The sequence below is a fragment of the Elephantulus edwardii genome, unplaced genomic scaffold (genome assembly GCF_000299155.1).
Source record: "Elephantulus edwardii isolate Elephantulus edwardi_28Jun2011 unplaced genomic scaffold, EleEdw1.0 scaffold00169, whole genome shotgun sequence".
NCBI classification, from domain to species: Eukaryota; Metazoa; Chordata; class Mammalia; order Macroscelidea; family Macroscelididae; genus Elephantulus; species Elephantulus edwardii.
In genome coordinates, this window is record NW_006399919.1 from 1574248 (window position 1) to 1578095 (window position 3848).

A 3848-nucleotide genomic window follows, 5' to 3' on the forward strand; every position below is an offset into this window, starting at 1 on the left:
ATCATGTGTTGTTTCATGAAATTCTTCTATATCAGCCAATTCTTTTTTGGTATATTGACTCTGTACTTTTTCATCATCTTGGATCATTCAACATTCTGCCCACAGTATCCTTAAGTATTGCAACTTCAGGATTGAATTGGTTCTTCAGTTCCTTCAGCTTAAGAAATGTTGAGGGAGTTTGTCCATTTTGGTTTTCCAACTCCAACTCTTCTGTATATTTTATTATAATAGCTTGCTTTGTCTTCTCATTGCACATAGGGTTTTTGAAGGACTATAATTTTGCAAGTGGATGTTCTATTTCTTCTCCCTGGTCTGTATTACTTTAAGTGCTCAGCTTTAGAGCAATATTTGACAGATAATCATTTTACCCAAAAGAGCTGATGAGACAATGAAGGAAACAGATCAAGGATTGGTCCCAGGAACCATCCCTTGGGTGCATGTGTCACATTCTCACCCTGACCCTGACTTACCAGTATCCACCTTAGTCCCCTCTCCTTGCCCATCTGGCACATCAGATCCCCTACCCTAGGCAACTCCGGTTTGATGGCTCAGGATTTCCACCACATCTCTCTGCTCCCCTGTAACATTAGTGCTACTGGCCCAGGGGGTGCAATCTCCAGGCATTAGGGAGGAATCCTTGTGGCAGTTCAGCAACCCTCATGCCTTGTGATGCTGGGGAAGCAATGGGCTGTGTTTAGAAGAAGTCTTGGTTCTAGGGACATTGTAATGTTAGATGGATTTTAACTGAAAGTAGAGAGCATCAGATGAATTTCTATGTTTTATTAAGTATGCAAAGGGGGTTTGACTGAGAATCATAACAAATTGTGGCTAATCTTGAGAAGAATGGGAATCCCAGAACACTTTATTGCGCTTATGTGAAACCTATACTTGGACGAGGAGGCAGTCATCAGAACAGAGTAAGGAAATACTGCATGATTCAAAATCAGGAAAGATGTATGACAGGGATGCATCCTATCTCCATACCTTTTCAATCTACATGCAGAACAGATTATCCAGGAGGCTAGACTTTATGAGGAGGAATGTGGCCTCAGGATTGGAGGAAGACTCATCAGCATCCTGTGTTACACAGATGACACAACCTTGCTTGCCAAAACTGAAAAGGTCCTGAGGCATTTGCTGCAGAGGTCAAGGAATGTAGTCTTCAATATTGATTGAAGTTCACCATCAAGAAAACAAAATCAGTGGGCCAATTGTCAGCATTATGATAGACAGTAAAGAGATTGATATTGTTAACAACTTCAGATTGCTTGACTCCACAATCAACATTCTTAGTACCAGCAGCCAGAAAATAAAAAAATCAAATCACATTAGGAAAATCTGCTATCAGAGACCACTCCAGAGTACTGAAGAGCAAAGATGTCAGTCCAGAGACTAAGGTTCAGCCGGCCCAAGCCATAATCTTCTCAATTACTTGCTATGCATCAGAGAGCTAGACAATGGCTAAAGATGATAGAAGATTTGATGCTTTTGAGTTGCAATGTTCCAGAAGAATATTGAATATATCTTGGACTTCTAAGAAAATAAACAGGCCTGTCGTGAAGAGAGTGAAACAAGGCTGCTCCTTGGAGGTAAGAATTTTGAAGCTCTGTCTCACCTACTTTGGGCAGTCCTTGGAAAGGGACATCATGCTTAGAAGAGTGGAGGACAGCACAAGAGACAACGCCCCTAGATAAGATGGATCTGCATTGAACACTGAATTCTTTCTGAATCTCTTCTGAGGATCTTGAGAAGCAGCAGCACGAAAATAAAGTGTGTACCAGATTCCAGGTTCTTGCTCTGCTCCAGTTGTCAGACTTCAGATCAGACTCAATGGACTGCAAGGATGACTGAATGAGAGCCCTGTTTGTTTAAAACTTCTGTTTTTAAAAGCAAAAGGCAGTTATAGGAAAAGAGAACATTCAGAGGGACTGTTTGTGCTTATAAGTGTCTTCATGTGGCTTTTCTCCAAGTTTTGAAAGCTGACACGTCTGAGTAACTCTGGTGACAGTTCTTGCCACTATATCAAAACCTGAGCTAAAATGATGCATCATCTGTTGATAGCAGAAGGTGGCAGGGCTAAGGACCTTGTATTCATGCCCCAGGCCGGTGGGGGTGGGGGGGGGGAATTAACGTGGTTAGAAAACTAAGAGAAGGAGCTCAGAGGCTCTTTCCAGCCTTCCCTGATGGCTTCTGCACAAAGCTAGAAAGTGTCACAAGAAGTGAAGAGTGTGATGGAGCAGGAAGGAGTTCTCAGAGGAGAAAAGAAGAAGATCCTGTGGGAGAATAGAAGATGTGAGGAAAGCCCTGAATTCCGCACCGAAGGCCAATTTCAGAAAGAAGCAGAATGGATTACAATCTATGTTTTGGTCAGGTGTGGGAGTGGAGGAGAGTGGGAAAAGATGGCTTGGAATGGGAGCATCACTTAAGACTTATGCACCTTACACCCCCAAACCATAGGCTGTGATCCAAAACCTTCACATCTGTTCTAATTAAACACCCTGAGTTGGAAGGCTGTTGCAGGGAGAGAGGACTGGAAGCAGGGGAGAGATAAGGAGAGAAGGCAGAGACCCCAGGTGATGCATCAGCCTCAAGTTGATTGTGTGAAATTCCTTTTCACAGTTGAGTTTGATGTGTCCCACCGCTTACAATGGGAAATCCATTTAAATATACTTTCTTGATCCTATGAGTTCAACTAGGTGAACAGTGGTTACTCTTGACAGGATGATTTGATAGACTACAACTTAGATATTTTAAATAGACAAAATTTAGTATCATTTATGGTGTCCTAAGAGAAATTGTCTGTGAATGGGACCTTCCCTTCTAGTACTTTTGAGGTGTATAAGACATATCTAGAAAATGGAATACTGTGGAAAGTGAAGACTACTTAAATCAAACAGAGGAAGAAAGAGGCTGTGGCTTCTCTTTCTGATTAATTGTAACATTGTTCTTCCAATAGTTGAGGGAGCTTCGTATTTTCTTTAAACATCACTAGGTACTGAGGCTTCTGCAGGATAACTTTGATTCTATAGGAATTCCGCCACTTTGCTAGCTCAGATGTGGCTCATGGATCCACCACTCCATTAGAACTATTAACTCCACTCTTATCAAATTTGTGTTATAAATCTTGTAAAGGGGAGAGCTTCTGGATATTCATGGCCACATTCCATTATAAGGCTGTATATCTGGTTTTCATAAATTGTTCTTGGAGACCCAATTATCATCCCGCTCCATTTTGTGGCATGTCTTCGTCACCTTCCAGACCCCAGTTAATTGTGCCGTCACCTACTTCTTTTTAACCTTCTTCAAATTCTTCCAACAGTCAAAAATTGCAAGGGACTTTTAATGCCGAGCACATGGTGGCTACCATTTTGCTCCACTCTTGAGTCCAGTGTTACACTCCACTTCATTAAGGGTGTCTTTCTCGCTCACTGAACCTCCACCTTTCCCAGCATGATATATTTTTCCTAACAACATATCTAAAGTGTGTGAGATGGAGTTTCACTATCTTCATCTCTAAGGAGCAATCTGTGCTTCTTCTAAGACAGACTTACTTCTACTTTTGGCAGTCCACAGTGCATTAAATACTCTTCTCCAACACTATACTCCAAGGACATTGATTCATCTCTCATTCTTATTCATTGCACAACTTTCAAATGCACTGTTGTTGTTATGCGCCAAAGATTATGACTCATAGCGACCCTATTAACAATATCTCTGACCCTTGGTCTACCCAGAGAGTAAAAAATAGAAAGAAAGAGAGAGAGAGAGAGAGAGAGAGAGAAAGAAGGAAAGAAAGAGAAAGAACGAGCTGCATGGGGACAGCCATATCTCACCTTTTTCAGCTTCAT

At 41.6% G+C, this 3848-nt stretch overlaps 1 pseudogene; it reads right to left on the reverse strand.

The window, feature by feature from the left end:
- Window positions 1–2929: 2929 nt before the first annotated feature.
- LOC102854056 lies at window positions 2930–3367 on the reverse strand (annotated as a pseudogene).
- Window positions 3368–3848: the final 481 nt, after the last annotated feature.